This window comes from Rattus norvegicus, chromosome X (genome assembly GCF_021556685.1).
Source record: "Rattus norvegicus strain SHRSP/BbbUtx chromosome X, alternate assembly SHRSP_T2T, whole genome shotgun sequence".
NCBI classification, from domain to species: Eukaryota; Metazoa; Chordata; class Mammalia; order Rodentia; family Muridae; genus Rattus; species Rattus norvegicus.
This window is the reverse complement of record NC_141554.1, coordinates 137,441,076-137,453,822: the sequence shown is the minus strand read 5'-3', so window position 1 is coordinate 137,453,822 and position 12,747 is coordinate 137,441,076.

Below are 12,747 nucleotides of genomic sequence, written 5' to 3'. Positions count from 1 at the left end.
GAGAGCCAACCTCTGACACTATTAAGGATACTCTGTTATGCTTGCAGACAGGAGTCTAGCATGGCTAACCTCTGAGAGGCTCCACTCAGCAGCTGACTCTGACAGATGCAGAGACCCACAACCAAACAGCAGGCATAGCTCAGAAAGCCTTGTGGAAAAGTGGAGGATAGAATTGAGAGAATCATTTCTACAAATAACTACCACTCAGAAGCAATCTTCTCATTCCATTCCAAATGAACGTAGCACTCAATGCAAACTCTTTCCACTTAATTTACCATCACACAGTTCATGAGTCAAATGAGGCACTGGGAAATTTGCCCCTCGTTCTCCCCACTCACTGTCTCACAAACATCCAAACAATCACTCAAATCACAAACTTTCTGTTTCTACAACATGGGCTGACTATGTTAGTTTATCTCTGCTTTCACTGCTACCACCTCATTGGGATTCTTTAACGAATCTGTCTTATTACCTGGATTCCCAAGGATGTGCCACAGCTTTCATGCAAGCTAAGTCGATATTCCTCAACTAATACCTCTTCCAGAGAACACAGAAAACTTGTAAGGATCAGAGGACCAGTATGTATGCTGTGAGATATGACTGGGAGCTACCATATAGTATGTCTAATAGTATGGTCACTTAAGACCGGCACAATGACACCAATTAATATGCCAGTGTGAATGGGGACATCTTATGGCCCTACCCCTAAATAAAGTGCTATAGGAAAACTAAAGGTTACTGGGAGAGGAAAAGTATGTCTTCTGCAGGGACAGAACTCCTGGTATGTTATCTAATCCCTGTGGTCATCCATAATCTATATAACAAACAACAGGAAGTCGAATCAGCAAGTTATGTTTCTGTATATTTCTGTGTGTAACTATAATTCAGAGGACTTTTAAAAATTCTTAGTTTTGACAAAAGGACCAAATTTTACCTGCATTGCTGTTTTCCTTGCATAAATGTCTTGTGAGGATGCCAGATGCCCTGGAACCAAGCTACAAACAGTTGTGAGCTGCCATACGGGTATTGAAAGTTGAACCCAAGTCCTCTGGAAGAGCAGTAAGTGCTCTTAACTACTGAGCCACTTCTCCATCCCTAATTAAGTGGTCTCAAATTTAGGATGAAGTGGAGTAGGCTAAGAGTAGCTGGAGGGGAGTGAGGGGCGAATAAAATTATGTAGATATAGTACCTGTGTATGAAATTCTCAAAAAACTAAATTAAGAAAATATAAAATATAACACCTTTTCAAGAACAAATTTCATGACCCTTCCAAATCAGTCTTTTCTTCCCATAGATCCCACACAAGAAACACCTGTAAAATAGCCAAAAAAATTAGAAATATTAACATTATCCCTCACTGCTGTAAGTAGGACGGAGGGCAATGGAGATGAGTGTTTTCAGAAATGCCTTCCAAGTGACAGATGCTGTTGGAGACTTCCCAGGTACATGTGTGCCCAAGGAAGCAGGTTCAGTGCTTAGGAATGGGCTCCAAGGGAGCAGCCTACATCTGGAGAGTTGATACTAATTCACCTCCAAACATTTGATTTTTCGAGTTTTATCCTTCTCTTTGACAGTCTCACCAAAAATTTGACCCAGTGCTGTAATGATTTGGGGAATAAAATACATCATTAATCAAACATTACTCTTCCCTAAAGTAAAATATTAGTTCTGTTGTGTGGTTAATTGCATTATCAGAATGAACAGCTCATCCTCTTTACAATGGCTTTAAGCCCTGATCGCTTAATAAGTGCAGGAATTATAGTTAATCTAGCTCAAAATTTAATTATGACGAGTCATACTTCACAAAGCAAAGCTCATAGGGGCAAAATTTTGGTAAAGTTATGTCCCACTGACCTTGACCTCAGTCCTGCAAGCCTTTTTCTAAGAGAAATGTGGGAAATCCTTCCTATATGTGACTTCTTAACAAGTTCTACCATGGTGTACCTTGGAGGCCTTACAGGAAAGTGTGCATAAATCAAATCTTACCATAAGAAAGCCCAGAAGCAGTTCCTCCTTTGCCCTCTGCCTTTCCAGATCCCCTCAGGACAACATGCAGATATAGGTTTGAAGAACAGAACTATAGGGTATCCAGGCTGGAACAGGGTAATTAGAAACTGCATGAGACCTTCAAATTCCAGATTTCAAATTCTAGATTCCATGGCTCTCCGGGTTGGCTGGAATAAAAAGATCAGCAGTGTTGTGTCACATGTTTAGAGACTCAAATTTTCCTCACCTCTCACAGAATTGAGGACAATCTTGTAGGTATTTTCTGAATAACAATGGGCCATCAGCCTCCTTTGTTTGGAATTTACATTTCTAATAACTTCTAATAATGGGCTTTTAAAAGTTTTTGCCTCTCTGAAAAATTATCATTGCCCAAATTGTGTTTTCATTAGTCATTCTAATTATTTTATACATATGAGGATTGAACTCAGCTTTGTCATTCATGCTTCCTAAATGGTATCTTTTATATTTAATGCATTGTTCCTTCCTCTCACATATTTGGGGAATATTCTTTCCATCTCCCAAAAAGTCACTGTCTTTTTTATTCTTTCTCATGTGTACCACTGAGAAACAATGTTTTCTTTCCTACCTGTTTAAAAGTCATTTCTATTCTGACTTCCCCATGTCAAAGGATTGGATGCTAATAATAGGTATTTCCTCATAAGAGATTAATGAGGCCTTTTTTATTTGGCTTTGCCTTTCTTTGGAACATATATGTTGACTTGCTTCTTTTAGTGTTTTGGGATGTAGGGAAAAGCGTATTATTCGGAACTTTCCATGATACATGTCAGTTACATGCCTCTGTTCTCCATTGTTTCTACTGCTATATATCAAGTCAAAATTTAGTGATCTAAAACTACAATTTTATTTTATTCATGATTTTATAGATTGAGAATGTGGAGACAACTGAGCTGGTGGTTTATCTAATTCATACAAGGTCAGCTTGGAACTGGGGCTACACATCATCTCACTTTCAAACTGTTTTCCTCACCTACAAGTTTGTCACCTCAAGGTCTTGCATCTTCCTGTCTATATTTTACTCATATCTTCTCTTTGCTTTCATTTCCCTACCACTATGGAATTTTATCTTTCGAGACCTTTTGAAATTGATCAAGCTTTCCAAGTTTTGGTAATCACAGGTTAGTCATACATTGGCTAGCTTTCGATAAGTAGGAAAAGGCAATTGCCAGACCAGCTAGGAACTATTCCAAGAACTGTCACAACATCAATTATATTGTATTTCTTTGGCCAAAGCAGTCATGGGTACTACCTGGACTCAAAAACAGAGAAAACATACTGCTTCTTGCTGGGGCATGTGTGTGTGTGTGTGTGTGTGTGTGTGTGTGTGTGTGTGTGTGTGTGTAGCATAGTCGACTTGTAAAATTTGTGATCTTGCAGTATTATCTTTGAGAAGTACAAGCATTTATCTTGTACAAATCTCCAGATTTCAATCTCTACCAGTATGAAAGGTATATGGAAAAGTTGGACAAAACTACATGAACTTCATGGGGAAAGTGTGAGAAATTGGATTTAAGTTAAGGTAGTATTACATAATGTTTCAAAGAAAGATTCACATTCTGATCCATTGAATTTAGATTTTATCATACCTAATACCTATCTTATATACAAGAAAAACCTCTATATATTAATAATCAGTTGTTAAATATTATTTCATAAACTAAGCATTGTCGAAGTTAAGAGATTTTGGAATGACTAAAATATAAGACTTCAAAGAGACAAAGTATACTGAGGGAAACTGTCATAAACAAATATTTATATTGGGCTGCAGCAAATAATAAAATACCTTGTACCTTGGTACCTCAGAGTAAAAAGTTGTTAACCTGGGTGTTCAAGAACTACTTCATAGAGCTGAGGCTAGCAGAATAAAAGCAGAAATGTGTTATACAGGATGACAGGATTACAGAATAGCCCGAGAAACTGTTTAAAATTAAAGATAGAAAGAAAAAATGAAAAAGATTAACATGTTGTTAATAAGCTGTGATACCATTTTAATCAGCCTAATTACATAGAATCCTCAAAATAGGAAGGAGGACAGAAAAATATTGGAAAAAATAATAGCTGAATATTTTCCCAATTAGATAGAAATATGTATTCACATGTCTAAGGATTGCCACATATTGAAAGCATGAAAATGATCCTAATGCCTATCATCATTCAGTTCCTTAAAATCAGTTGTAAGATAAGATCTAAAAGTAAGTAGTGTAAGGAAATCAATAATATATGGATGAAACTAAATTGTTCTTTAAAAATAATAAATCAGAAGACATGAGGAAACATATGCTGACAATAGAGGAAAATTATGATATGGCAATACTGATGTAAGCAATGTGAACTTCAGTTTAGTAACAGCCTTTTTATAACATTAAAGATTTTAACTCATCAAATACACATAACAATGTTACATGTAGTTAATATAATGGCAGGGTTTCAAAAATATTTGATACATGGTGGCTCACTCCTGTTATTTCAGTACTTTGAAGGCTGAAGCAAGAGGATTTCAATGAGTGCTAGGACAGTCTAGACCAAGGAGTAGGTTGCTGTCATCACTACCCCAAAAATACATGATGAAAATATGCACAGAGCTTAGACAATGCCACAATTACAGCTGTGGATTTCAGTACCACCCTCTGTTTATCAAACAAATAGAAAGTCATAAAGATTGGAGACAAGCATAACAAACGAAATTGACCTATACATCATTTGTGAAACAGTACCTGTAAAAGGATCAGAATATATAAATTTTCGAGTGCATTCAGACCATTTATCATAGTAGATCATACTATGCTACACATGCAGTAATATTTTGCTTACATGTATGTGTACTATGCGCATGCTTTGTCCCTATAAAGGTTAGACAACAACATTGGATTCAGGCTGGGGATTGACTGCAGGTCCTTATAAGAGTAATAAGTGCTCTTAACCACTGAGAAATCTCTCCTGTCCCTTTAATAATTTTCTAAATATTGAAGTTATTCTAATATGCTATTTGATAAATATACAATTAAATCATATATAAGTAACAGAAATACATTTGAAAACTCTGAAATGTCAAAAAGTATACAACACATAATTCTCAGGGCAGGGCTCAAATAAAAAAAATAAAAGTTGATATTTTGAACTGAGTGAAAATAATAATACCAATAAGCTTTATTTGTGGCTTGCTTAGAGGGCAATGCATATGATAAAATGCTACATTTTTAAAAGTCTCATATAATGTTGAAATTTTCACCTTAAGAAACTACAACATAAAGGCAAATTAAGCTAAAATGTAAGAAAGGAAAAAATAAAGGTAAAAAAATCAATAAACTATGAAACATAAGAACAGTGGAAACCATATCTAGTGAATTTGAGTAAATGAGTGAAATCAGTAATTCTCTTGCTTAGGGAACAAGAGAAGAAGACATAAAGCATTATTTTAAAAAATGAGAGATGTGGTAGCACCACAGATTCCATATGTAATAATGACTAATGGACTACCTAAATATTTATACCAATCAGGTCAGCAACTTCAATGACATACACCAATTCTTTAATGGACCAAAAGTCCCAGAACTCATACAAGATGAATAATATATTGGAATTCTCCAAATCTATTGAAGATACCTAATTTTTAATCGAGACCATCCCATAAAGAAAATCTGGTCCTGCATAGGTTTTTCTGGTAAATTTTACCAAACATTAAAGAAAGAGATAAGACTAGTTGTACAAAAATATTCCCAAAAATAAAGGAATGAGAGACTCAGCATCCCAAAGAGATCAAGTGCATATATTTTATCATGACACTGCTCACCATAGCCAAGATGTATAATCAGCCTTTATCAGTCAATAGGTGACGAGATGAAGAATATGGTATGTCAATAACAGTCATGGGGAAAGAGGTCTTATCATTTGCAGAAAAATGGATGGAATTGGAGAGCATCATTCTGGGTTAAATAAAAGTTTTGGCAGTTTCTTCTCATATATGTAAATAAAAATAAAAGATCACCTGCAAGTACCAGAAAGGGAGCCATAGGAAACAGGAAGAGAGAGGAGGGTGGAGTGGATATGATGAATGCATGATATATTCATGTATAGAAATGCCCAGATGAACATAATGTGTATAACATTGTTAATTATAATGAATCAAAATGTAGTGAATATGAAAAAGATGGAGTACTTTATAACTCAACTTATTGACCAAAATTACCCTGAAAATGGAACCAGTAAAAATCATTTCAACTAAAGAAAGTATAGATCAAAACATCTCACAAATTTCCAGTGAGTTTTGACAAACCACTCCAGTAATATATTCAGAAAATATTATGTAATAAATAAATGGAATTTAATCACAAATTTGGATTTATACGTGAAATCAAATTTCCATATCTCACTGTATTAAGAAACTAAACAGGGAGCTGGAAACAATGGCTCAGTGGTAAGAGGCACTTAAGAAACTAAAAATGGAGCTAGAGACAATGGCTCTGTGGTTAAAAGCACTTGCTGTTCTTCAAGAGGACCCAAGTTCAGTTTCCAGTGTTCACATCAGATGACTCAGAACCACCTGTAACTGCAGTTCCAGGGTAAAGCTACATATAGACACACATACATACACATAATTATATGCAAAATAAATCCTAAAAACCAGAAACTATTGAAATGAGAAAACTTGTGATTATCTTAGTAAAAGTAAAATGAATGCCACAAAATTCAATACCCATTCGTGCTGCTAATTAAATATCATTATGCATAGCTGCATAGAAGAGAACACCCACCACCTCCCAAGAAGTATATATGAACACTGAACAAATAGACTGTGAATATTGAAAGACCCGGGTTATTTCTCTTAAGAGGAGGAATAAAGCAAGGATGTACACTCTCACCTCTTCCTTTCAACATTTTACAGGAGACCATAATCATGGTGATGAGGTATAAAATATAAAGATATAGAGATTACAAAAATATATTTTGTTCCTAAAGTATGCATCATCATTGCAGAACATCTTATTCATCTAAAAATATGTGAGCATCAATAAGAGAGTTGAACAAGGTTGAAGGATACCAGTTAAATATTCAAAAAGGAACTGTTGAGTCGTAGCAAAAGCCAAAAAGAAGCTGAAAATTTAAAAATAGTGTTTCCAATAAAACGATACAAAATAGTTAGAAATAAATTTGACAAATGATGTAGAAAACATGTGCACGACATAGCTGGGAGAAATTTTAAAAGACCAAAATAAATGAAGAGATATATCATGTTTATGAATCAGGAGGCTCAGTATTGTCAGGATACCAGTTCTTCTCAAATTGATTTATAGATTCATAACAATAGCATTCTAAATCCAGCAGGCTTGTTTATAAATCTTGAGAAGCTGATTCTAAAATGGACATGGTAATTCAAAGGGCCCATGTGTGCCAAACAACCAAAATAGGAAACAAATAACTACATATTTAATGATTTATTATAAAGATAAAACAATCTCTCTGCTCCCAGACCCTGTGAGAGAGAGACCCAACCGCCTGGTCAGGTGGGCACACCTGAGGCTGCAGAGCGGAAGAGACCACCAACACTGCTCACCCCTGCCAACATCCCTGGCCCTAGAGGAAACTGTATAAGGCCTCTGGGCTCCCGTGGGGGAGGGCCCAGGAGCGGCAGGACCCCTGCCAGAGACACCGCCGGAACCTGAAGGAAACAAACCGGATAAACAGTTCTCTGCACCCAAATCCCGTGGGAGGGAGAGCTAAACCTTCAGAGAGGCAGACAAGCCTGGGAAACCAGAAGAGACTGATCTCTGTACATACATCTCGGACCCCAGAGGAAAACACCAAAGGCCATCTGGAACCCTGGTGCACTGAAGCTCCCGGAAGAGGCGGCACAGGTATTCCTGGTTGCTGCCGCTGCAGAGAGCCCGTGGGCAGCACCCCACGAGCGAACTTGAGCCTCGGGAACACAGGTAAGACCAACTGTTCTGCTGCAAGAAAGCTGCCTGGTGAACTCAAGACACAGGCCCACAGGAACAGCTGAAGACCTGTAGAGAGGAAAAACTACACGCCCGAAAGCAGAACACTCTGTCCCCATAACTGACTGAAAGAGAGGAAAACAGGTCTACAACACTCCTGACACACAGGCTTATAGGACATTCTAGCCACTGTCAGAAATAGCAGAACAAAGTAACACTAGAGATAATCTGATGGCGAGAGGCAAGCGCAGGAACCCAAGCAACAGAAACCAAGACCACTTGGCATCATCGGAGCCCAATTCTCCCACCAAAACAAACATGGAATATCCAAACACACCAGAAAAGCAAGATCTAGTTTCAAAATCATATTTGATCATGATGCTGGAGGACTTCAAGAAAGATGTGAAGAACTCCCTTAGGGAAACACAGGAAAACATTAATAAACAAGTAGAAGCCTACAGAGAGGAATCGCAAAAATCCCTGAAAGAATTCCAGGAAAACACAATCAAACAGTTGAAGGAATTAAAACTGGAAATAGAAGCAATCAAGAAAGAACACATGGAAACAAGCCTGGATATAGAAAACCAAAAGAAGAGACAAGGAGCTGTAGATACAAGCTTCACCAACAGAATACAAGAGATGGAAGAGAGAATCTCAGGAGCAGAAGATTCCATAGAAATCATTGACTCAACTGTCAAAGATAATGTAAAGCGGAAAAAGCTACTGGTCCAAAACATACAGGAAATCCAGGACTCAATGAGAAGATCAAACCTAAGGATAATAGGTTTAGAAGAGAGTGAAGACTCCCAGCTCAAAGGACCAGTAAATATCTTCAACAAAATCATAGAAGAAAACTTCCCTAACCTAAAAAAAGAGATACCCATAGGCATACAAGAAGCCTACAGAACTCCAAATAGATTGGACCAGAAAAGAAACACCTCCCGTCACATAATAGTCAAAACACCAAACGAACAAAATAAAGAAAGAATATTAAAAGCAGTAAGGGAAAAAGGTCAACTAACATATAAAGGCAGACCTATCAGAATCACACCAGACTTTTCGCCAGAAACTATGAAAGCCAGAAGATTCTGGACAGATGACATACAGACCCTAAGAGAACACAAATGCCAGCCCAGGTTACTGTATCCTGCAAAACTCTCAATTAACATAGAGGGAGAAACCAAGATATTCCATGACAAAACCAAATTTACACAATATCTTTCTGCAAATCCTGCACTACAAAGGATAATAAATGGTAAAGCCCAACATAAGGAGGCAAGCTATAACCTAGAAGAAGCAAGAAACTAATCGTCTTGGCAACAAAACAAAGAGAATGAAAGCACACAAACATAACCTCACATCCAAATATGAATATAACGGGAAGCAATAATCACTATTCCTTAATATCTCTCAACATCAATGGCCTCAACTCCCCAATAAAAAGACATAGATTAACAAACTGGATATGCAACGAGGACCCTGCATTCTGCTGCCTACAGGAAACACACCTCAGAGACAAAGACAGACATTACCTCAGAGTGAAAGGCTGGAAAACAATTTTCCAAGCAAATGGTCAGAAGAAGCAAGCTGGAGTAGCCATTCTAATATCAAATAAAATCAATTTTCAATTAAAAGTCATCAAAAAAGATAAGGAAGGACACTTCATATTCATCAAAGGAAAAATCCACCAAGATGAACTCTCAATCCTAAATATCTATGCCCCAAATACAAGGGCACCTACATATGTAAAAGAAACCTTACTAAAGCTCAAAACACACATTGCACCTCACACAATAATAGTGGGAGATTTCAACACCCCACTCTCATCAATGGACAGATCATGGAAACAGAAATTAAACAGAGATGTAGACAGACTAAGAGAAGTCATGAGCCAAATGGACCTAACGGATATTTATAGAACATTCTATCCTAAAGCAAAAGGATATACCTTCTTCTCAGCTCCTCATGGTACTTTCTCCAAAATTGACCATATAATTGGTCAAAAAACGGGCCTCAACAGGTACAGAAAGATAGAAATAATCCCATGCGTGCTATCGGACCACCACGGCCTAAAACTGGTCTTCAATAACAATCAAGGAAGAATGCCCACATATACTTGGAAATTGAACAATGCTCTACTCAATGATAACCTGGTCAAGGAAGAAATAAAGAAAGAAATTAAAAACTTTTTAGAATTTAATGAAAATGAAGGTACAACATACCCAAACTTATGGGACACAATGAAAGCTGTGCTAAGAGGAAAACTCATAGCGCTGAGTGCCTGCAGAAAGAAACAGGAAAGAGCATATGTCAGCAGCTTGACAGCACACCTAAAAGCTCTAGAACAAAAAGAAGCACATACACCCAGGAGGAGTAGAAGGCAGGAAATAATCAAACTCAGAGCTGAAATCAACCAAGTAGAAACAAAAAGGACCATAGAAAGAATCAACAGAACCAAAAGTTGGTTCTTTGAGAAAATCAACAAGATAGATAAACCCTTAGCCAGACTAACGAGAGGACACAGAGAGTGCGTCCAAATTAACAAAATCAGAAATGAAAAGGGAGACATAACAACAGATTCAGAGGAAATTCAAAAAATCATCAGATCTTACTATAAAAACCTATATTCAACAAAACTTGAAAATCTTCAGGAAATGGATAATTTCCTAGATAGATACCAGGTACCAAAGTTAAATCAGGAACAGATAAACCAGTTAAACAACCCCATAACTCCTAAGGAAATAGAAGCAGTCATTAAAGGTCTCCCAACCAAAAAGAGCCCAGGTCCAGACGGGTTTAGTGCAGAATTCTACCAAACCTTCATAGAAGACCTCATACCAATATTATCCAAACTATTCCACAAAATTGAAACAGATGGATCACTACCGAATACCTTCTACGAAGCCACAATTACTCTTATACCTAAACCACACAAAGACACAACAAAGAAAGAGAACTTCAGACCAATTTCCCTTATGAATATCGATGCAAAAATACTCAACAAAATTCTGGCAAACCGAATCCAAGAGCACATCAAAACAATCATCCACCATGACCAGGTAGGCTTCATCCCAGGCATGCAGGGATGGTTTAATATACGGAAAACCATCAACGTGATCCATTATATAAACAAACTGAAAGAACAAAACCACATGATCATTTCATTAGACGCTGAGAAAGCATTTGACAAAATTCAACACCCCTTCATGATAAAAGTCCTGGAAAGAATAGGAATTCAAGGCCCATACCTGAACATAGTAAAAGCCATATACAGCCAACCAGTTGCTAACATTAAACTAAATGGAGAGAAATTCGAAGCAATCCCACTAAAATCAGGGACTAGACAAGGCTGTCCACTCTCTCCCTACTTATTCAATATAGTTCTTCAAGTTCTAGCCAGAGCAATCAGACAACAAAAGGAGATCAAGGGGATACAGATCGGAAAAGAATAGGTCAAAATATCACTATTTGCAGATGATATGATAGTATATTTAAGTGATCCCAAAAGTTCCACCAGAGAACTACTAAAGCTGATAGACAACTTCAGCAAAGTGGCTGGGTATAAAATTAACTCAAATAAATCAGTTGCCTTCCTCTATACAAAAGAGAAACAAGCCGAGAAAGAAATTAGGGAAACGACACCCTTCATAATAGACCCAAATAATATAAAGTACCTCGGTGTGACTTTAACCAAGCAAGTAAAAGATCTGTACAATAAGAACTTCAAGACACTGAGGAAAGAAATTGAAGAAGACCTCAGAAGATGGAAAGATCTCCCATGCTCATGGATTGGCAGGATTAATATAGTAAAAATGGCCATTTTACCAAAAGCAATCTACAGATTCAATGCAATCCCCATCAAAACACCAATCCAATTCTTCAAAGAGTTAGACAGAACAATTTGCAAATTCATCTGGAATAACAAAAAACCCAGGATAGCTAAAGCTATCCTCAACAATAAACGGACTTCAGGGGGAATCACTATCCCTGAACTCAAGCAGTATTACAGAGCAATAGTGATAAAAACTGCATGGTATTGGTACAGAGACAGACAGATAGACCAATGGAATAGAATTGAAGACCCAGAAATGAACCCACACACCTATGGTCACTTGATTTTTGACAAAGGAGCCAAAACCATCAAATGGAAAAAAGATAGCATTTTCAGCAAATGGTGCTGGTTCAACTGGAGGTCAACATGTAGAAGAATGCAGATCGATCCATGCTTATCACCCTGTACAAAGCTTAAGTCCAAGTGGATCAAGGACCTCCACATCAAACCAGACACACTCAAACTAATAGAAGAAAAACTAGGGAAGCATCTGGAACACATGGGCACTGGAAAAAATTTCCTAAACAAAACACCAATGGCATACGCTCTAAGATCAAGAATCGACAAATGGGATCTCATAAAACTGCAAAGCTTCTGTAAGGCAAAGGACACTGTGGTTAGGACAAAACGGCAACCAACAGATTGGGAAAAGATCTTTACCAATCCTACAACAGATAGAGGCCTTATATCCAAAATATACAAAGAACTCAAGAAGTTAGACCGCAGGGAAACAAATAACCCTATTAAAAAACGGGGTTCAGAGCTAAACAAAGAATTCACAGCTGAGGAATGCCGAATGGCTGAGAAACACCTAAAGAAATGTTCAACATCTTTAGTCATAAGGGAAATGCAAATCAAAACAACCCTGAGATTTCACCTCACACCAGTGAGAATGGCTAAGATCAAAAACTCAGGGGACAACAGATGCTGGCGTGGATGTGGAGGAAGAGGAACACT